Source organism: Sinohyriopsis cumingii, chromosome 7 (assembly GCF_028554795.1).
Source record: "Sinohyriopsis cumingii isolate HCF-2022 chromosome 7, ASM2855479v2, whole genome shotgun sequence".
NCBI classification, from domain to species: Eukaryota; Metazoa; Mollusca; class Bivalvia; order Unionida; family Unionidae; genus Sinohyriopsis; species Sinohyriopsis cumingii.
In genome coordinates, this window is record NC_142967.1 from 33,559,276 (window position 1) to 33,584,238 (window position 24,963).

Genomic DNA, 24,963 nt, shown 5'->3' on the forward strand with positions numbered 1-24,963 from the left:
TCTTTTTCAAAGAAATGAATACTTGAATAAAAAAGCAGGTGCCTCCTTTGGAGTGTTTGGTGACGAAAACGTGCACAGATATACTTGAATAAACCCAAATTTAGCAATGATGCATGACAATCCCAAGGAAAGGTATCTTTGATAGATTTCATCAGGGTTTGTAGAAAAGATCCATAAAACCAGCATAGCGAGTTCTAAGTGATAGCACGCTGACACTTGGGGCAAAGACAACTTCGGATACTCTCTCTCTCTCTCATTGACATAGAACGATTTTATTATTATTATTATTATTTAAATGGTAGCTTCTAACTTTTCCGTACTGACCCGGTTTAAAACCAATTAATAACGGGACTGTCTCCAAAAATCTAATCCTGTCAGTTTCACAGGCCTCCACAAATCAAGAAAACAGTGTATGTATTGCTTTATTTCTCCTATGCTGGTCATTTATTTGCAAAAGTACATAAAGGAGAAAGTACATAAGGCATGATATTGTCCTTCGGTATATTTTAAAAGTGTAGGATCAGTAAACGGTAATAATAATATAAGGCTAAATTATATTAGAAGTAACACTGATCGAGAATACGGTCATAAGAATGTATATTTTATGAAGGGAACTTTAACATGGAAGTTTATTAGAGCATTTTTACTACAAATATGATAAACATTGATACAAGCCTTGTGCATACAACATTCGTGCAACAAGTTGAAGCCGTTAGAATAGTAGTCAAGTTATTATTATTTTTGTAGTTGATATTTCTGTCCATATCGCATTCTTTTAATCAGCTGTAAGTAGTATGTTATCTTCCAAGATATTAAACCTAATACCAACATAATAACTTTGTATTTTTTATGAATGTCTAGTTTAACTGAGTCAGGTAGTTAAATAATTTCATTCTTCAACAGTTTTCCACCTGCATATTACTTCTGATGTGTCTGCATTTTAAAAAAATGATGGAACTTTCATAGTCATACATGATTTTCGTAAAGTTTCTTAAATCTAATCATTCGATTCATGACAATAAACAATTGTGAATACAATAAATAATTTGCAAATTGCAGTTACATGATATTGGAGTAATGTAGACAAGCATGATCTGTGAATGTTTTCGTCATAAAACACTCCACTGGTGGCAACTGTTTATTATTCACGTATTAATTTATTTTGAAATCTATGACTAAGCACCCCCATCCACGACCACAATTGTTAATACCTTTGTACTGGGGTATGGGATGTTTCAAAAGGACAGAATTCTGATGATTCATTTTTACTTAGAGCTGCATAAAACATATATAAAAAATATCAACGTGATATTTCAATTTAGTTGGTTTTTTTAATGAAAGGGAACTATGTGAAAAGAGTTGAGATTGCTGCAGCATTATGATAAATTTGATAGTTATTTAGAATCAAAATACATACTTATGAAATATTTCCAATTTCATAGTATAATGTCTGACACTTTGTACATATTTGTGATTCCCCGTTCTGATGGTAAAAATTCTTATACATTGTTTCTTGGAACCACAGAAACATTGTAAGAAACGTGTATATATAAAGGGCATTGTAAAACAGATCTTTATTGCCAAAAAAATTTTCAACTAAAGATGTCCCTGTTTTGATGGTAAAAATCAAATGTCCCTGTTTTGTCGGTATTACGAGAATGTGTTTGGATGTAATTAACTTTATTTGAGCGTGACTCGGATTTCATTAAATAAGAAATTCACTGTTTATGTTAATTTGAACAACTCTTTAAATCAACATATCATAAATAGGATGACCAATATCAAGTTTTTTAATCTTCAGTTGTTAGTTAGTCTGTACTAGATGATAATATATTTTTGGTATACAGGTATACCGTTAGAACAGCTATAAAAATGATGGCATAGAAAACGGTTTAATTTCATATGTTTATGTCTACTATGTCAGAGTTTCTAAAACTGTCGTGTATTCTGTTGGTTTTAAAGTGCACATCCTTTGAAATAACAAAAATATAGGTACATCATTCTATGAGACCAACAAATTAGAAACTGGGAGGAATACCAACATTTTTAAAGATTGTTTGTAAAGACTTTTAAATGTTCATTTGTGACTGGAAATTGTAGTGTGTAGTTCGTCCATCAAGTCGATGAGGACCGCTTTATTCATCCAGTGTTTTATCTGGAACAAATGGTTTTTGGGTGCGTAGGTGGCCGATGTGCGCCCTAAATGTTCTGTGGCATCGAGGACATGGGAATGCAAGCAACGCTGATCGTGGGGTTACTGGCTCGGGATTTCATGGCCTGCGTCCGTTGTTCTTCCGCGAATGTCCTGTTCACAAGCTGCAGCACCTTTAGTGATGGAAGAGCGCCACATGACCCTGTCTGCTGCCACGTGTCATAGCTAATGCCAAAGTTCTTCATTGACGTCTTAGGGTGTCCTTGTGTCGTTTTCTCTGACCTCCTTTGTTCAAGCTCACCATAAAAGTTTTTTTGGAATCCGGTGGTCTCGCATGCGAGCTACATGGCCTGCCCATCGCAATTGTGATTGTATAAAGCTGGTGTAGGTACTGGGAAAGCTTGCTTGGGCGAGGACCTCAGTATCCGGGATCCTGTCTCGCCACTTGATATTTAGGAATCTTCTGAAACAGGTAAAGTTGAAGTGGTTCAACTTCTTTGCATGGTGCTGGTACACTGTCCAGGTTTCGCAGGCGTATCATAAATAACACAGGGAGTACTAACGCTCTGTACACCTTCAACTTTGTCTTAGGACTAATGTCCCTTTTGTTCCAGACCTTGGCGTGTAGTCTACCGAGCTGGCCTTTGTTTCAATCCTGGCATTAACTTCTTTTACGACATTCTGGGACAGAATGCTGCCAAGATAGGTGAACCTGTTCAATGTGCTCAATATTTAACTGTTGACTGTGACGTTTGGCTCAGCATACGGTTTTTCTGGGGCTGGTTGATACATTAATTCGGTCATCTTTGTGTTGATCGTATGGCCGAAATTTGTGGAAGCATCAGTGAACTTGTCGGCGCTGCTTTGCATGTCAGCTTCAGAGCCAGCATTGATGGCGCAGTCATCAGCAAATAGAAAGTCTCTAATGATGTATGTTGTGATCTTAGTTTTTGCTTAGAGCCTCTTGAGGTTGACCAGGTTGCCATCAATTCGGTATCTCATACTGATTCCCACGTCACCATCTCTGAAGGTATCAATGAGCATGGCTGAGAACATGAGACTGAAAAGTGTTGGCTCCAGTACACAGCTCTGCTTCACTCTGTTTGAGACAGGAAATAGATTTTTACCATTGTTCCGGACTTTGATACCATCGTGGAATTGCTACACCATGGTGATAAATTTCCTTGTGCATCCGTGCTTGGCCATGATCTTCCACATTCCCAGTGTTGAATGCCTTGCTTAGGTCGACATAGGTAGAGACAAGGTATTATTCTACTCTTGGCTTTTCTTTTGCCTAGCAGCGAACACCATGTCAATGGTTCCATGCTCCTTTAGTAATCCACTCTGGCTTTCTGGCAGGAGTCAATAGTCACGGTGTGATGTGAGACGGTTGAGGAGAATCCTGGCGAGTATCTTGCCTGCGATGGAAAGCAAAGAGAAACATCAGTAGTTTTCACAAGCCTGAAGATTTCCTGGAGCTTTTCGGTCAGAGCGGCATCGCCTTCCTTGTATATTTATGCTAAGATTGAGCCTGAGCCAGGATCCTTGCCACTAGAGTGCAGACGTCTTGCTTTCTGGGTCTCAAACATGGTTGGTGGGTTATCCAGTGATTCATCGACTGACAAATGTGACAGCCGATCAATGTCTTCATCATTGATGGATGTTGGGTGGTTCAGGACACATTTGAAGTGCTCAGTCAACCTTTCGAGGATCTTCTCTTTGTCTGTGATAAGTGTGTTCTCATCCACACTGAGAAGAGGGGATGATCCTGATAATGATGGGGCATAGACTTCATTTAGCGAATCATAAAACCTCTTCATATCATGCTTGACAGCATGTCTTTGGATCTCATCAGCTTTATTACTCAGCCAGGATTCCTGCATCTGCCGAAGTTTATGTTGAACAGTCCTGCGGTTGTTATTAAAGACATCTTTCTTTGGAGTGGAATTTGGATCATTTATTTATGCTTTGCGGAGGCGATATTTTTCATCCAACAGCCGCCTGATGTTTTCGCAATTCTCATCAAACGAATCCTTGTGCTTTCTAGGGGAAGTCCCTCAGATGTCTGTGAGGGTGTTGTAGACCAGCTCTCTAAGAGTCGCCCAGGCTGTCTCCACATTCTGGTGCTGCCAAAGGTCTATTTGAAGTTCGAGTTCTTCAGCTTGGCGATGTTCAGCTGTTTTGGAATCTTCTTGCCTTGGGGCCGTCTTATAGGATCAATACGGATGTTTAGCTTGGAGACTACAATGCGGTGGTCAGTCCAACATACTGCACCACACATGGATTTGGTCACCCGTACACAGTGCTTATCCCTCTTCCAGACTATCACATAGTCCATGAGATCTCAGTGCTTAGATCGGGGATGCATCCATGTCGTCGTGTTGCGGCTAGGAAGACTGTGTTGGTGAAGAGCAGTTCATGCTCTGCGCAGGTCTGAAGCAATAGAAGACCATGACGAATGGGGGCCTCCAAGGTCGTGAAGTATTACTATAAAAAAAAACTCGTTCAGAGTTTCTTATACAAATGCAGTTACCTGATGACATGCTGCACGTAAAATAGGTAAATGACAGTATAACATGCGTGTAACGTAACATAGATAAATGTCAAGGTAGAGGTGCTTTTGAGTGGTGTGGATAATTGGCGGATTGTACCTTCTTACAAGGTGTCTGTTTTATTCGGTTCTCGTTATCTAGGAGATGATCGCCCTCGGTGTTATTGCCCGGATCGATTAAATATTAATATAAAGTGTGAAACTTATAGGTGGAATAAATATAGATCTGAGCAGATATATAGAACAGAATGACACGAGTCCCAGTACATGAAAAAAACCGAAAAAATTTAATCAATTACATAAACAACTGTGATAATATATTACATTAGGAAGATACACTTCTTTTTGGAATAAATCTTTCGCCGAATTTCAAACACAAATATATTTGTATAAATAGCCGATCTGTTTTAAATGATAGAATTGGTTCATCATATAATCGAGTGAACAATCGAAGTTATTTCCTTGTACTAACTTCATAACCTGCTTATTCAAGTCCACTCCAGTTTCACTGTGGTTGTTCCTCTAGGTCCTTTCGCTTTGTCCCTTCTCCAACCTCCCTACTGTCTAGCCTCTTTTCGACCCTCAAACTCCGTGTGAGTAGGTGGATACGTAGATACTTGGATCCGTATGCACGTGGATACGTCAATGGATACTTTAGTGGATACGTCAGGGGATACGTTAGTGGATCTATTTTCCCTTTCAAAATAAACAGAGAAGCAACCTAAATTTTATGTCAGTTGCCCTACTGAGAATAGATCATTACTCCCCTCTCGTTATGTCAGATATCGTTCTATGGGAATTCAAACAGATACCAAAGACTATCTGGTCAAGCTAAACGTGGCAGACCATAAACAAGTCTAATTTCATAAGATTAATGTACTTCCTAACGGCTATTTAATCACTGACTCCCATTAACATAAACGAGACATAACAGTTCCGTTCTCGTCTCAATTATACAAATGAATGAATGAATGAAATTCAATACATGCCTTAACTACGTATTTTTCTGCGAATACACACATTCGAGTCTTCAGCAAACATGAAATCATCTAAGATCGATGAATTCGAACGGATTCTCCTAACTCGTATCAACTAAAGTAATGCATGAATTTCTTAGATTCCTATAACAATCAAGACGACAAATACTAAACATTTCGTCAGACTTATATAAAGAAGATCATTGTACGAATTCAGATAGATGGACTCAAAGACAGTTACACTCATATCAAGAAAACTGATCTACGGAATTAAACAATAAATTCGTGCAAATATAAGCAAATAAATTCAAGCAAATCATAATATTGGTATCAATGAATTACATGAGTCTGACGCAGATAGATTGTGCTTTCAAGCTTTGTTCACTACTACTGCCGAATCGTGTTCGTCGACTTTCCCTACATCCGGACCCGTTGACAAATGTTTTGCGAGAGAATTTCTTCCACATTCAATCTCGCAGTCTCCTATATTTTTCCTCTTGCAGGAAAACGTAGAATGATTAGATTTTTCGATGAGGGCAATTTTATAGCTAGGAAATTACGTGTGAGAAACACGCTCCTTATTTAGTGTAACCAATCATGATTAAATAAATGTACCGCCTTTTATAACTAGGTGACTAAACTGTGGTCAGCCTGACTTCTAGATTTCCAAACAAATGATCCTGGAAAATTTCAACTTCTGATATTTCGATGCAAAGATCGAGTTAACCTTTTCCTACCAGTCTGTCTGGCTGCTAAATAAACGAAGGCTTAATTATGAATCACTTCCTCGCCCGACACAGATATTAGAAATCATTGCAGTATAGCGATTTAACAAGCACCTGTCCCCATAAATCTAATTAATTGATCTCTGGCCCAGATTATTGTGCTCTTTATAGATCGACAGAAATTTGCATCCTTACATCCAGTATGGCACGCGTGCAACGTGACATAGGTAAATGACACTATGACGTATCATAGGTAAATGACATAAAGGCATACGTGTAACGTAACATAGGTAAAAGACAGTATGACATGCTTGTGACGTAACATAGGTAAATGACAGTAAGAAATGCGTGTAACGTAAAGTAACGAAAGACAGTATGACATGCTTGTGACGTAACATAGGTCAATGACAGTGGCATAAAATCTTTGAAAAGACTGACTATCAGAAAAACTTACCGTGGTATATCATTGTTCCCTACTGCGACACACCGATGTCAGAGTGCAAATGCAGCGCGGCAAGCCTGTCAGAATAGGTCTCTGGGCTGATCTCCCCTATCTGGAATAGTTAGGCAGTCTCCTATACTACCCTTCAACATTTTTTCCTAGTTATAATTATCACATACTAGTCATATATACCAACACAAAAATGTCGGTGTTGTTATTGGACTTTAATATAGGAGTGCCAGTTAGTATTGGTGTACATATGTGTCTCTAATTAAAACATTTAAATTCATCGCTTCAAAATGCTTGCACTCCCACTCAAATATTCTTGTTTTCTTAAGAGCCGCAATTATACTACGCCAGCAAAGAGCCATTGTTTCTTTGGTCCCTCAACCTCAATCCACCTCCTCTGCGTAGCATTTCAAGATGAAGTTTACAAACTTTAGATGCAGTTCCTGCCACACAGTTCCCTGGACTCAATCAGCACCCAGGAATATGTTATATCCACGATTCATGCTTATATACTTAAGTATGCTATTTTTAATTTACAAAATGAATTCATTTGTTGACAACTTTGCTGTGTGACTGTAACAAGACAGCACTGTAAAGATTCCCTAATGGCATCGGTACCAGCCCCACCCAAATGAAATGGAGGGGAGAGGACGTGGGAAAAATATTGACTTGGGGTGGGTAAAATATCTAAACCGTCCTTTTGCATCTACTCCCCAAATTGATATATTCGTTTATGATGATATATTCGTTTATGAGACGGTACCGATGCAAAAGTAGACACGAAAAATAAGTTCCATATGCGATTCGCCATCAAAAGCAACAATTCTGTTTAATTTACTGTTTTATAAAAAATGTGCAACAGGTTTTATGGAGTGTAGCATTATACAAAGAATTACATCGCTTTCACTGGTCTATCATATGCTTACCGAGAACCACATTGACTGTGGTGGATACAAAAGCAACCTGCAACGATTTGTTGATGCTAGTTTGATGTAGTTTCCATAAGCGTTTCAATGAGTCAATTTCTGCCGTATCATAGCATCATACTAAATCTCCATCTTTACCTGACATTAACGAAACTCATTTTCAATGTAATTGCATCCTCGAAGTATATGTATAATGGTTTACCTCACTTCCTTTTAATGCTAACTTTCTCTTCCTGTCGAATTTCTAACTTTGGACCATTGAAGAATGGAATTTTCACTTGCAAGTGAACGGAATTTCAGCTCCTTTTTAGAAACGATCACAATGCCTACAAAATCAAACGTCATAACTCTAATAGGCAAATTAAGTTCCAATTAACCGCCATCTCATTCCGAGAAATCGATGAGTGCTGATGTAAAAATGCTGTTTAGGCGTAATATTGAGGAGATTCAGTTAATTGAGTCAAGCAATTGTTCCGGCCTGTCTAATTTATAAAATCTCTGTGGACTAAAATGGAACGTAAATAATTGGAACAATGGTATTCAGACAAGAATATAAATACCAGCAGGATACCATTAACTAACGGGAGCATAATTATTAGTACTACGGAGATAATAATTTGTAAAGCTCACCACGCACATCGCTTTCCAAATTATGTTTGTAATTTCCGTCTTTCTTTCATACCTGATTGCTAATATTGGCAAAATTTAATCGCATGACGTTCATTTATCTCAATAGCAACTGTTTTCCACCCACAGGCAAAATGACCGAGTACATTTGTACCGCATTATTTTCCAGTTGCTTACATTTATTTTAGTGAAGCTTTGTTCCCTTTTTGCATTTTTAATGATAAATACTTGCTTTGCCACTCTAATTCGAACTGTTGAATACCTTTTTCAGGAGGAAAGAAACTACATTAATTTCATCTTGTGGTAGCGTGTGTACCCTGACTTTAATCTTTCCACACAGTCTCCTCCATATTGAATATTTGTACTATAGATAGTTTTAGTCCCCATTATGAATGCTTTCTGATGAGGAAAGCCTTCAAATAAAGAGATCAAGACTCGAAATCCCATAGTACATTCACGCTATTTAGCGACAGTGTACAGAGTGAATATCATTCACATAAACACCTACACTGATTATACTCTACCTCTCCGAGTTCAGAGTGAATATCATTCACATAAACACCTACAGTGATTATACTCTACCTCTCCGAGTAGAGTGAATACCATTCACATAAACACCTACAGTGATTATACTCTACCTCTCCGAGTAGAGTGAATACCATTCACATAAACACATACAGTGATTATACGCTACCTCTCCGAGTAGAGTGAATACCATTCACATAAACACCTACAGTGATTATACTCTACCTCTCCGAGTAGAGTGAATACCATTCACATAAACACATACAGTGATTATACTACCTCTCCGAGTTCAGAGTGAATATCATTCAAATAAACACCTACAGTGATTATACTCTACCTCTCCGAGTTCAGAGTGAATACCATTCAAATAAACACCTACAGTGATTATACTACCTCTCCGAGTTCAGAGTGAATATCATTCAAATAAACACCTACAGTGATTATACTCTACCTCTCCGAGTTCAGAGTGAATATCATTCACATAAACACCTACAGTGATTATACTACCTCTCCGAGTTCAGAGTGAATATCATTCAAATAAACACCTACAGTGATTATACTCTACCTCTCCGAGTTCAGAGTGAATACCATTCACATAAACACCTACAGTGATTATACTACCTCTCCGAGTTCAGAGTGAATATCATTCAAATAAACACCTACAGTGATTATACTCTACCTCTCCGAGTTCAGAGTGAATACCATTCACATAAACACCTACAGTGATTATACTACCTCTCCGAGTTCAGAGTGAATATCATTCAAATAAACACCTACAGTGATTATACTCTACCTCTCCGAGTTCAGAGTGAATACCATTCACATAAACACCTACAGTGATTATACTACCTCTCCGAGTTCAGAGTGAATATCATTCAAATAAACACCTACAGTGATTATACTACCTCTCCGAGTTCAGAGTGAATATCATTCACATAAACACCTACAGTGATTATACTCTACCTCTCCGAGTTCAGAGTGAATACCATTCACATAAACACCTACAGTGATTATACTACCTCTCCGAGTTCAGAGTGAATATCATTCAAATAAACACCTACAGTGATTATACTCTACCTCTCCGAGTTCAGAGTGAATATCATTCACATAAACACCTACAGTGATTATACGCTACCTCTCAATTAAACTTTCAACTTCTGAGAATGTAAAATGAATCTTCATTGTAGATGAAATTTATATATGAAATATAATAATTTTTGTGTTTTGTGATATTTTACTTGCAAAAATTAAATTATTCAATCAGTTTAACACAGTTCTTATAAAAATGAGCACGGACAAAAGATGATTTATTTAACTAAAATAAATCCCTCAACAAATCTGTTTTCTATATCTTAATATTGAACTATGAGATGGATTTATTACAGAGGGTTCCCTTTTACAACCATGGGCGTCAACCATTAGTCTATAGACAAAAATCTCCAAATCTCCCTACCGCTCCGGTGACCTAGTGGTTATAGCGTCCGCCTCAGACGTTGTAGGTCGTGGGTTCGATCCCCAGTCGACTTACAAAAATGGTACTAACAGCTACCTCGCTTGGCGCTCAGCATTAAGAAGTTAGTGTTAGGACTGGTCGGCCTGGTGTCAGGATAATGTGACATCACATCACAGTGCTAGACATCACTATAAACTGTCAAACTGCAGACATCATAGCGATATGACTGAAAAATTGTTAAAAGCTACGTTAAAAATCCAAAATCGCACACATACACACACACTCTAAATCTCCCAAACCTGTCATACTTAAATTTACTGTTATCTTTTCAGATACTAACTTGAGTTTGTGGTTGATATGAAAACAGGCACAAAAGGCAAACAGAAATCCAAAAACAACACATTAACAAGAATGTTATATTTTAACTGTGTACAACTGACAGTCACTTGTAAATTACACATCAGGAGGGCAGCCAGTGTAATAACTTGAAAGAGCCCTCTGTTTCGTATGTTATGTATGTAATTGTAGGGTTTAACGCCATTTATTCAGCACAAGATAGGCTATACATGGCGGCCAATATTAACGGTGGAGGAAGAAGCAGGGAAAACCCCTGAAAGAACCACTGACCCACGAGAAGCTAATGGCAGGCTTTCTCACATACCCACATTGGCCGAACCCGAGACTCGAACCCACACAGACAGAGGTGAGAAAGAGCCCTCTGTACACCGAAAGACCCACGCATTAAATAGTGAAGGCATCGCTAGTGTGAGATAGAGAACTTGTAGCATACGTGATCATTTATGGATTATAAACCAAGACACATGATAAAGATATGGAACAATATACAATAATGCAAATATACAGGATGATCAGATCGCAGGAAGAATAATCAATAACTACAATAACAATAACCATCGGAATACATTGTCTTCCATATAAGCGTATTACACACGACACACACAAATGCTGTGTTAAGCTTATTTTAGTTACAATTTACGCATGTGTTGGCAACATGAAAAGCAGATGGGGCATGGCTTTGGTCTAAGTTGTTACAACAACTCACTTGGTAGTCCTTAGCCAAGGAGGCAAATGCGTGACAACTCACTTGGTAGCCCAAAGCCAAGGAGGCAAATGCGTGACAATAACTCACTTGATAGCCATTAGCCAAGGATGCAAATGCGTGACAACAACTTTTGAATTTGATTAATTCACGTCAATTCCAGTGATACCATATCACAATGTAAAAAAGAAGAAAAAATTATGTGAATGCCCCTCACAAAAAAAATAAATAAAAGGGAAAACCCCCGAGAGAGGAGATTATTTAGCTATTTATTTATCATAAGATATTTCTGCAAATGCTACCTGTGTATGAATACCACATGTCATGTATTTGTATGACACGTTCTTTAATAATTGCAGTTGCATTGTTTAACTATTGTACCAAAGATTTTAATTAGTTAGAGGGTACCAATCTGATCCGGTAACCTCAATGTGTTACGTTTTATAGTGGTGTTATAAACAGGTTCTTTTTTATTTTTGTTCTCAGAGTTGCAGATACATTTGGAATGTATTTGCAACGTTGAGAACAATCCTTTAATCGTGAACAATTTATACAGACGATAAGCGACTTTAGATTGTGGTTACAATGAAACATGATCACCCCACACTCCTTATTATAATACTTAAATAATTTAATTATTTTTAAAGTATCTTGTTTTAATATTGTCTTTCCATATTTGCGTATATCTTTGCCTCTCCGGTTTGATCGACATAGTACTCTAAAGGTCATCTTTGACAGCAGTCGAAATTTGAAAGAAGACTCTCAGTAAATATTTTTGTTCAATATAACAATGCCACAAACAAGAGATCCTTTTAAGTTTTTGGTGATTATGCTGTATGTGTAACATGCTGAGTGGGAAAGCTTTTTTCTCTCGTGATTTTAGTATCACTTCTCTTCCTTTTATTCAGTCGGAGAGGAGCGTGCCGTAAACGATAATCAGATGTTTTCATGCAACTGATAGCTATAATTTTATCACACCATCACCAGAATTCAACCAATCATAAGCCATTATCTTGATTCGCCTGTTCAGCAGAAACAGTGATTTACACTGTGTTTTATCTCTCTAGTAGACCTTGTGATAACGCTACTTGAATAAAATCGTTGAAGACTGTCATCTGTGTTTTAGGACTACATCTTTATTTACATAACAAACAAAAAAAAACAACATAATTTTGCAACAAGTCTGAGAAATTATTTTATTGTAACATGTAATGATATCAAATTGCAAGAAAAGAATTGAGAATACCGAATGTTTTCTATCTCAGAAAACAATTTGGACTTTTTATCATGTGATTATTCAGATCGCTCAGGACTTATTATTCAGATCGATCAGGACTTATTATTCTAATCGCTCAGGACTTATTATTAGGCCATTCATCTATTATTTATACTTACTTTATCTTTCTCTGACATTTTGTGTGCAATGTCATGTCCAGTGCGAACATAAAAAAAATATATATATATGACCTGTTTTTAGATAAAGTAGCTCAGCGTATTTATGACTGAAAATATTTTAACTGTCAGGATAAGTAAACCTTCAACTGTTCGATGAATGTGTGGTCGTTTCTTTTAAGAACTGGTGCCATTCCAGCAATGCAATTCCTATTGTAATTCTTTAATTATCTTGTTATATTCCAGCTTTACTGGTACCACTTAAGTAAGATTTTGTAGGCGGTACTACAATAATAATAGCTTGTTTACACATCACTCAATCTGTCTCTGTCACTTATCAGCAGCCACTTTTTCTCTCCCATCAAAATGAGCTGACCACTATAAGGATAAACTTGTGCCTGAATTGTAGGCAAATGTTTATAAATCGTTATTGGTAAATTTTCCATAGAGTAAATATGATCACAATCAACTACAGACTGATGTTGCTTTAGCCCTATCAATTGGAACTATGAAATTCTGAATACCGGGAGTGTCTTCATATTTAGTTTTCGAACAAGTCATTAAGAGTAGTAATATAAATCCTGTTCCCCCTCCCCCTCAAATCCAGCAAGTCACGCAAACGTTAAGCTTGGTGGTATGTCTATTCAAAAGTCTCATGCATCCAAATTTGTAATTATGGCTTATTACCCCAAAGCTACGTATTGCTAGTACCAAGCAAAGTTCATTGTTCTATCTACGTCATCGTGTATAAATCGATCATGACCAACTTCATCCATCATAATAAAAGTGATGTCGTTCATTTATTCATGATTTAAAAAAATGACTAGTAATACGAAATTGGATTTGATGGTTGGTTGGTTGGTAACTTGGCTTTTTACAGCACTTTTGGACTATATCATGCAGATCAAATGGTAGTTAATTACCCTTTCTAAGCATAAAATTAGGCAGCTGACCCAGGCTAACCTGATCGGGTATCGACCCCGAGACCATTGGTATAAAATTTAATTATTGACCCAAGTGCATTCACGTGGGGACAGCAGCTAACAAGCAAATTATGTCCAAAGTCGGCCTACCGGAAATTCTGAAATGTTTCAAGCCTCGTCCATGCTTATATTCATAATATGATCTTTTTTAAAATATGCAGATTTATTAAATTTCAATTAATATTTTACTTTACAGCGAAAACAGACTTCAAATATTTCGGTGCAATTTGTGTGATCAGTTACAACGAACTGATAGACATCACATGACAGGTAGCGGACAATGTGATGCTAAATTAAGGTCATTGACATATTGGATGAAACCAACTGACGTTTATTAGTAGACTTCAAACTGAGAATGAAGTAATTCCATTCAGTGTAAATAATGCTTATTTGTTATTGCATTCTTTTTAAAATGAGAGGAACTAAAACCATAAATATTCTGAAAGTACAGAAAAAAACGAACACTTGATTTAGATGGACTAAAACCAATTACGGACAAGTTTTCATCGTGTCATTTCTATTATTTGTATCGTAAATTTAGTTTGGAATCAGTATACTCCGGTCCATAATGAACAGAACGAGCCAGTCTCCTGACCACCCAACAAATTTAAATATTCTTAGAATGCCAAAGGCTTTTAATACTCACAAGTATATTCCAATACAGTGATCAAAACTATTTTAGAATAGTGTGCATATTCATTTTTTTTATAGATATTGTTTCTTTTTAGATATATATATATTAAACTGAATTTCATAAAATTACAGTTCAAATTATGTAATAAAGTATGAACTATCAAACAAATTGTTTTTGAAAGCAGCATAAATGCCTTATTAAATTTAAGCATTCAAGGAAGTAATCATATGAGTTCAGTGATTCACTTGACCTTTTCTACGACAGGTTTGGTGTTTAAGGCACAGCATCACAGATAGGTTATTCAGTGCCAATGAATTTGGAATGAATTGCCCTGCCCCAGAACACGCCTCGATTACTAAGTCAGACTAGTTTGGTGGTAGGATTCGAACCCACATACTGATATTATGGTCTAGCAGGCAAACCACTGAGTTACAGAGGCTATTATGCTAATATTGTGGATTAGCTAGCAAATATATACAACGAAAAAACAAATAACAAGCCACTGTAGTAAATGAGCAGCCATGGCGTGAGTCGACTTTCCGGAACGGATCAATATTAATATATCCTGGTGATCGATGATCCATATATTTCTCGTTTGCTTTCAATCGTGTGGTTGTTCTCTCTTATACATATGGCTGCAATTTTTTTTTTAATTTGACGCTCTTAGCTAATCAATTGCAAAAGAATAATCATTACAATAATGATTTTTAAAAAAATGAAAACCTGTCTCTCCTCGCCATATTATTGCTAAAGAAAAATCAGTCTTTGTTTTCTTCCTGAATGTGAATAAGATACGCATGACCCTATCCTTGACTTCCCAAACGAAATTTCGTTGATGTGCTGTGGAGTCATAAGTTCAAGTATGATATAAAAATAGAAAGTATAATGCACAACCTTTCCTTATCTCTCCATTCTAATTTATATACAAATAATCAGATATAAAACAATGAAAGCAATTGGGCATATAGTTCTTCGCGGATGTATCTTTAATGAGGACGTAAAAGAACTCCCACGTTCGATCACATTGTTTTAGAAATGCAAGTGATATAACTAAACTGACAATAATAATTTGACAGGTACATGCGAAACAGAGAGAACCTTTAGCAATCCAACAAACGTTGCCAACGATTCAGCTCCAAATGAGCCCGTCTAATGAACTAAAACAAATGTGACCAACTGTTTTTATTTTAAATTATCTAGTCACTGCAGGCCTCAGATTCCTCTGCACTCATGCTATACGCTCATAATGAGGAGTGTGAGGCAAAGTTAAACAGCTTTATTTTTTCCTGAAAATTTATATTTTGTTCCTTTCTTACACGTGTCATTTCAATGCTAAATACATTAACGGTGACGAAACTAATCAATTGAAGAATTGCTCCATGAAATAAAACAATCTAATTTTGTAACGCAAATATTTAGGGGCAAAATTCACCACATCTTACATATGTGATAGACAAGAACGTTTGTTTGTGGAAACAATTTTCAACAGACTTTCAGACAAAAATTAAAGTCTCTATTACATCTTGTTTCAGATTCCTCTCAAACTATATTTTCAAATAGCGTCTTCTTTTTTAAAGAATAATTTGGACCCGATCAGAATACAGTTACTTTATTATATATTGTTTCGTGTTGCTTTATTTTATTTCTTTAAATAATTTGTGCAATTTTTAGCTTTTCGTCGGAAAAGAATTATGAGATAAAAAGAGACAGAAAGATCAGTCTTTTCCTTGACATTAAACGATTTGATGATGAATCGAAGTCCATCAATATTAATTTTTTCCTTTCGCTTTTTTTATTTTAACGGCATTATGAAGACTTTACTGGCAATATCATACAGTCGAGATTGACACAAGGACACACCGGGGCAACCGACCCAAGCAGGTCTGGCGGGCATCAAACCCTCGGCCTTTGGAAAAATGAAAACCAGTTCATTTAGTTGGCTTTGAAGTTTATATTGTATCTTTATAATAACCTTGAAATACGTCGGATCCTTACTTTTTTAAAAAGTGAGAAGGAATCAAGTGCTTCAGGAAAGAGAGATATCACATGCTGCCACTTGGCTTAGTTCATCCTCAAGCTAAAGGTTCACTATGGAAATTTTAGGTTTTAATGAATGCGTGTGTGTGTGTGTGCGTGATTTGGATTTTTAACGTAGCTTTAACAATTTTTCAGTCATATCGCTACGATATCTGCAGTGTGGCAGTTTATAGTGATGTCTAGCACTGGGGCATCATGCCGCAGACATGTAGCCTGATGTCCCACCCAGTCATATTATCCTGACACCAGGCTGACCAGTCCTAACACTAACCTCTTAATGCTGATCGCCAATCGAGGAAGCTGTTAGTACCATTTTTATAAGTCTTTGTTATGTTACGTATATTTTAATTAATTTGTGTTTGATTTGATTTGAATGTTTGTGGGTTTTGGAATCTTTTTATTTTCTTTACATGTCAATGTAATGTAAGTTATTTTACTAGGAATTTGATATTTTCCCGAAAATTCAGTTTGACCTGAATATTTCCATAAATGCCTAATTATAGAAATACTGTTTCTATTTTTTACTTAGCTCCCGGCCTTGATTGAGGGTCAAGTAAACAACTTTTATTCTCGGAGTAAAACGATTGGTTCTTATCAAGGACATATAGGGGCATCATGATTTTTATATGTAAACATGATCACGTGATCCTCTTATTCGCAATTAGGCATTTCAAAAATTGCGAATTACTTAGTATCAATAGTGATGTTTAGAGAGATCTCAAAGTTTGGGACCTTTAAACACTAGATGTCAAGTTGTATTGTTCTGTTGTGACCAGTATTGAGGTTTTTAGTTTTAATTTTAATTTTTCGGATTCTAAAAGATCAGATCATTCGTCTGGAAATATTTTGTGCTCATACAGAATTCTTGAACAAAGACATTTCTTAAAAATTGTATTTGGATTTCCAAAACCGGAGGTTTAATGATTGTGTTTCTTCAAGGAACTGTAGACTTCAACACAGTACAGGTTACAGCATACGTCATCGCCTTCCATCTTGGATTCTTCGTCGGGACTCGAACTTGAATTATTAGAACATTTTATTATTAGGACTTCTAAAATATTGTTCGTGGATTAGTCTTGATTTATTTTTGGATTTCATTCTTGAAACCGTAAGCTAGTTTTTCTTTAATTTTACAATATTTTCCAGATAAATAAAGAATTCGTTAAATTTTTCAAGGCTTGTTGTTTTCACTCTTTCTTGTGTTACTGTTTATTCGAGCCTAAACACGTAACATAAGAGGTATGACTCGGCCGGGGATCGAACCCACGACCTCCCGCATCGGAGGCGGACGCTATAATGAATGTAGAATGAATGAAACCGGATGGAACTGAATCTAGCGAAGACACATGAGATGTTTATGTATAATGCAAATTAGTAATATTTGAATCTCTGACACACTATCTCATAGCATTGCTTCATCTGTCATAAATTAAATGACAACAACAGAGAACCTTACAATACGCATACGAACACATTTCAACAACGGATAAAACAAAATAGTAACGTTTCTCAACGGATATGATCAAAGCATGGAATTTCAACTAATGATGACAAATGATATCGTTTGTCAACGGATATGATCAACGCATGGATTTCACCCAAAGACTATATCGATGTATTAGTTCATTAGCAAGTATGATGATGCATTCGATTGTCACATATATTTGGACATTCCCCATTATCTCGTGGCATACAGGCGATGAGTACAAATACTTCTGATCAACTGTTCCCAACCTTGGGTGTTCACTCCTCCTGAAGGATCCCTCGGGAACCTCCCTATCATGCAGGCCCATTGGTCCAGAACATTTGCCATTGAGTTAACTAGTATCGTCCCTCCAACCAACGTCACTTCTAAACGTCACCACTGACCCCGGGTTACACAACCCATGAAGTTCGTCGAGTCCCCGTTGCAGCTAAACATAAAATAAACAGATCCGTGTGCTACACGAGACTCGTTTAAGAGCGAATGCAGTGATATATTTTACGCATAAGTAAGTAGACATGAACGAACTTCGTTACACTTTTAAGTTTTATTTCATAACAACCCTGTTCGTACATGACTCTCTCTACAAGAATAATAGCAAGGGATTATAACAAATGGAAAGTTTCTCGTGGTTTAGTGCGTACAAATTACCAGGCTGATACATGCTATGTCATATCTCTGCACAGTAATAAAGGTCACCACTTCACATTGAAAAGGGTCCCGAGTGGCCGAGTGGTCTAAAGCGCTCACCGTTCCGGATCACTGCCATCTCACCTCTGTCTGCGTGAGTTCGAGTCTCAGGCTCGGCTAGCGTGGGTACGTGGGAAAGCCTGCCAGTAGCTTCTCGCGGGTCGGTGGTTCTTCCCTGGTTTTTCCAGGGTTCTTCCTCCACCAGTTATACTGGCCGCCATGTATAGCCTATCTTGTGCTGAAAAATGGCCTTAAACCCTAGAACAACAACAACAACTACACATTGAAAACAATTAAAGTGGGAACCAATTTTCTGATAGCGCAAAACACTTCTTGCTTGTAAGCAGGCTAATTGTACTAAAGGATTCGCTTCTTTCTGAAAGAAAACACCCATATCGGTTCAATATTTTTGTAAGAAGGGATTTAATCCCAAAGGAAAGAATCTGAAGATCAAACTTAGTATGAGAGACAGTCTTAAAATGAAACACTTAAAAACAAAATATTTGTATTATAAGTATCAGGATTTAAGACGCTATATTTACTTCCAAGTCAGATATTCTTCTGGAGATGACAAATATGACAATTGCTGAGATAAATGTCGTTCTTATTGGCATCCATCTGTCTGCAAAAGAATGGATATGCAGTGACCTTTGGTAATAACGTCTTAGTTTGTGCTGCATTTCCTCTAGTTGCTAAGAGGTCATATCATGTAATAACGCACCCACCCCACCACCACCAACCGCAAGTGACACAACGGTACTTTGTGATAGGTATAGCCTTGCTGGAGTATTGCTTCATGCGTTGGCGTCTGCTGTGTAATTTTTCCAGCCGCTGTTTGTCATGATGCTGCAGTCCAATTCGAACTTTCGACGCCACTTGTCTCTGCTGACCCCCGTTCGTCAATGCAGATGTCAAGATATTTCATATTACACATGCAGACAGCTATAAAGCGGAGTCCGAGGCATTTTGCTAGTCTCTTGGCATTGGTAACTTCGCTGGAAGGCATTGGTAACTTCGCATTGGTAACTTCGCTGGCATGCGTCCATCTTGCATCCTGCTAATGCTTCAGAGCCAGCGCAGCCATCTTTGTTTAAGTGGTGCCAGGTTGCTTGGAAGTTTGGCATGTGCAAGGACGGTGATTTTGTCCATTCATGTTTCACAAACGATGTAAGGTGAAAGCTGTTATGTTTCTTGTCTTTGCGATCGTGGGAAATCCAAGTTACTTTGTCACAATGCCATGATCTTAGTATTAATGGTATTCTGAATTAGGTGATGGCCGCTTTTTCTGTGCCGGTGTTGATCTCCTCGTCAAAGTGACGGGTTGTCGTTCACTCTGGATCCAACGTAGCCGAACTTCCTGCAAATCTCCAAGGAAGTGTAGTCGAAAGTGATCTTTGTATGTTCCAGTTTTTCCATCATGGTGAGCTCCCTTGGTTTTTGTCTCTTCTAACCCATTACCCAAAAACAGTGGGTACTATTTGCTGCATTAGATGTGTTTGCGGCAGGTCACTAACAATCAAATTTCTTTTATATCTATAAAAATAAATTTTACTTTTGTTGCATGTATTTGATGAATCAGATCTGATTATGAAAGTGACCTAAATCTGAAGTCTTTTTAATACCTTTGAATAACTGCAAGAGTGCCAATAGAGGATTGAACATAGATATCGGTATAAAAATGCTGACAATAATGGTCTATCATAAATACTATTTTATTATGCATAACAACAAAAATGTTATTTGTCTGTCTTGGATTAAAATGGAAATTTAATTTGGATGGCACCGATAGTTTTAAAAATTTATAAAAAAGATATATTACCTATCTCCTCTTTCCCACAGCATACAAAATCCTCCCTGACACAGTCTCGTCTAATCCACACAGGTTAGGGGACATAAGTAATTATATACCTTAAACAAACAATCAAGGGCAGTTTAATGTGAAAGGTTTATAATCTAACCAATAGACTTGCTAATCCTGTATTAAACCTCATTACATACTGAGTTGTTATAACAATTTTCAAAGTTGTGGCTAAACCTATAATCAAGATAAAGGAACAAATTATCACAGGGCCACGCTAGATTGGGGCTCTATCCAGGTTCACTGAGACCAAATGATCAACTCCCTCCCTCTTCCGATCACGTCGCACGGGCACAGCTTTCTTGTGTTGAGGGTTGGGATTTACCCATTTTTATACGAATCTACATTCCTCGGATTTTGTTTCTATATTGGTATATTTACTAAATCCATGCATGCTATATTAGTTAGAATGCTTACTAAACGGAACAAATAAAAAGGCATAAAACGTTTACATTTTTATAAGTGGTAAAAAAAAACCTCATCTTCACACAAAATCTGTACATAATCAATACAAGATCCAATTTTTCCATCAAAATAAATGTCAGCGACTGAGAATATTTTTATATAGATAAGTTCATTTATACGCGTATAGAAAATATTTTTTCTGCTATTAATGCTGTTTCGTTTATTTGTTTCGTTTGTGTGAGTAAGCCTAAGACGGTGAACTGTATTTCACAAACCCGGTCAATATATCGATCAAGGATAGAACGTGACATTTGACATGGTTAACGTATCTCATCATACGTCTTTCACAGCACGTGGAAGCTTGATTTCTTTAATGACCATGGACTTTGTGAAGCATACCAAATTTGATAAAAGAAACAGTTACTCATTCTTTGCATCGTGTTGTTTTATCAGACCGCGTGTCTGATCATTTGCGACCGAAAATGCAGCCCGCTCGCTGATTCGCACTTGTTTTACAAGATACACTTTTGTCGAGCCAGAGTAGTAAACGGGGGCACTTTACCGTCAATGGGAATTAGCATTACAGAGACCCCTGGGTCAGATTAGCGTCAAGGGAAATTTAACATGGAGAAAAATCGTGGGTCAGATTAGCGTCAAGGGAAATTAACATGGAGAAAAATCGTGGGACGGTTTAGCGTCAAAGGAATTTAAACAGGGTGGGACTTTATAGCGTCAAGGGAAATTGAACATGGGATTTTTTTTTTTTTAAATTTTTTTAAAAAAGGGGTAGGCAATGGAAAGGCTATCTCTTTTCGAGAAATATGGCTGGCCCTGAAAAGGGCCTTTGGGTTTATGTTAATATTAATATTAACATAGATGGCATCTGTCACATCTTCTTCTTCTTCTTCTTAAACTCCTTCTAACTGCCGGTCCATACACAAGTACCCTCTTGAGACATCCTTGTCTTTCTATGTAAACTCTCCTCATCCATTGACTAGTATCTGTCCTATCAACAACAGTCCACTTGGACCTGACATACATGAGCATGTCCGTCCTAAACATCATGGAAGACACAAGGGTGGATGACTCAACTGTGGTCCACATCTTGAAGCGACGAGAATAGGTGAATCAATGCAGTGAACTGCGCTTATTTATAGGTACAGGAAGGATTGAAACGGATTGAATTCATTCACCAATCCGAACACGCGTTACAAAATTCAGTCAGCTCGCATCCAATCCGAAGAGAGCAGTCTGTGACATCACGTGGTCTATATAGATTCGTTAGCGCTTGTGTGCAGTCAGTCTATGCGACAGTGATTCAACATGACGGAAACTCAGAAAACGATCCATTGGGGTGCACCAGCAGGGGAGACTGCCCAAGGGAACCCGGACTTACTTTCAGAAGAGGTACATTGGGATTTTGTGGATTTTCTTACCTCGCAAGAATTTGTTCCGGAACCTTCGTTACCTTCTTCATTACCGCAAGTGGAGAATTTTAGACAGAGACATAAAGAAGAATTGGAGAAATTTATGCAACGACAAAAGGAAGCGGAACAAGCTTTTCTCCTACAGCAACAGCAACAGCAACAAGAAGAGGTAAGAAAAAAACAACAGCAACAACAGCAAGAAGAAGTAGCAGCAAAGAAACAAGAGGGTGAAAATCAAACGGCTACGGTACTGTTGGACATTTTAGCAGAGTTAAGAAGTCTGAAACAAATGTATCAGAGTTCTTTATCACGACCGAAGAGAATACGACCTTCCCGAGCTAAACACGCCAACCCTGTGACTAAGCCTGTCCTACCACCCTTAGTGATTTCAACCCAATCATCAGAAGTAGGCCTTGGCCGTGGCAAAGGCTTAAGGCAGTTAAAGTTGATTGGTTAAACTCACTCCTACACCATAAAGAAAAAAGGCCCTTTTCAGGGCCACCCACATTTCTCGAAAAGAAATACAATTTCAATTTGCCAATAACTCAAAATTAAACCCAACCCATTTTACCCTTATAGTACGTGTCTGTGTATGAGTGCTTGAGTGTAGCTCCTTATTTTAAAATCAAAACTCAAAGACACTTACCTTATATTATTCATGTATTCTTTTATCCATTTTTTACAATCCAATTCACAATTCACCACAGAACACTTTAAAAAGTTCGTACACTTCTTCTTTCTCATTTTTTAGTCTCTCTGTTTTTTGAATTTCTTCACCGTTTTTTCTTCATTTTCTTCCCTTCTTCTTTTCTTCTCCTGTTTCTTTGCCTCTTTTAAATAGAATTGTCTTCTTTCTTCCTCTTCTTCCTCTGAAGAATCCCTCTCTTCTTTCGAAGAATCCCTCTCTTCTTCCGAAGAATCCCTCTTTTCTTCTGAAGAATCCTTCTTTTCTTCTGACTCCTCTTGTTTCTTTTTTGGGCAATCTGGAGACCAATGTCCTTTTTCTTTACAATAATAACAGGTATCTTGACTTTTGTCTTTTTTGGCCCCTGTACACTCTGAAGACCAATGCCCTTTCTTCTGACAGATATAGCAAGTATCTTGACTTTTATCTCGAAAGGAAGGAGAGTAGTCCGTCGGCTGGTCTGAAGAGAATTTTCTAATGACCCCTCGCAAAGCTCTGACGAAACGTTCCATCTGGGTAGTCTCTTCCATCGTTGTGCTCGGCTTGAGAGTGAAATGAATAGTGAAAGGACAAGACACACACCCTTTTTATATACGCTGGTTTGCCAAGACTATAAATTAGTCTATGGTGTTTAAACTTGAGTCATTTGATGTTTTGCACTCAAGATGAAACGATCCTATTCATTCGAGAAGAAAGAAGAAGAAGAAGAAAGTAAGAGGCAGAAACGTGATCTATCGCCTCGTACCAGGGCTGAAATCTTGGCACAAATTCATGCCAGTGATTTTGAAGAGGACATGAGTGAACCAGAATCCGAACCCTCTAAACCAAGTTCACCACCCTTAGTCAACCCTGAAAAGTACTATTCCATTCGAGAGACGGAAAAGCGCTCCTCTAGAAAATTTAGAACCACGGCTTACACCTACACGGTGAAGTTTAAAGATTTCAAGGCCGACGTACCCTTGGAGAAAGCAGAAGGGTTTATCACCGAGATGTGGGATTATTTGCTCACCGCACTCAAGCGACAATGTCAAGCCAAAGAAGACGATCGCTTGACACTATCCATAGATCACGACGGTTTGAAATCCCCTGTTTGGATCGAGTTTAGCAGACCCGCAGAACTGACCCATTCCAAAATCATGGACAAGATACAACACGTACAACAATCTAATGCCCAGTTTGACATCACCGATGGGAAAACCACACTGAAAATGGCCCACGTCTCTCCTCCTCAAGGGACAGGACGCAAAAAGATGTTATTGGTGGACGACCTTCGCAACACCAAAAAGAGTCTCTTCCGAATTAACAACCCTCAAGACCAGATGTGTTTAGCCCGTGCCATCGTGGTGGGACGAACCGATGCCAACAAGAACGACACGGTAGAATGGAAAAGAACCTGGAACACTATTCAACAATCCGACCGAGCCACACAACGAAATGAAGCAGAACTCCTGTTACAACAAGCCGGACTGTCCAAAGACACACCCTGTGGCATTCCTGAGATGCAAAAATTGCAAGATGCCCTAGCTCCACGCTACACCTTGAAAGTGCACCCTCAAGAAATGCGTGGAACTCTGTTGTTTCGAGGCCAAGATTTTAAGGACGGAAAATATATTCATGTCTATCATCACGATGACCATTTCGATACCATTACCAGTATCACTGGATTCCTGGGATACAGTTATTATTGTGAGAAATGTGACTATGGTTATAACAATCGAGAGCAACACAAGCATTGTGGAATGAAATGCCCAGGATGTTTGGCCTCTCCACCCTGTCTGAGCGAAGGACCAGTGCCTTGTTCGACTTGTTTGCGCACGTTTGTCAGTCCTACCTGTTACCAACAACATCTGAAGACGCAAGGTTCACAGCAGAAATGTGCTTGTCAACTCTTGAGATTGTGCCCTACGTGTAGACAAGGCATA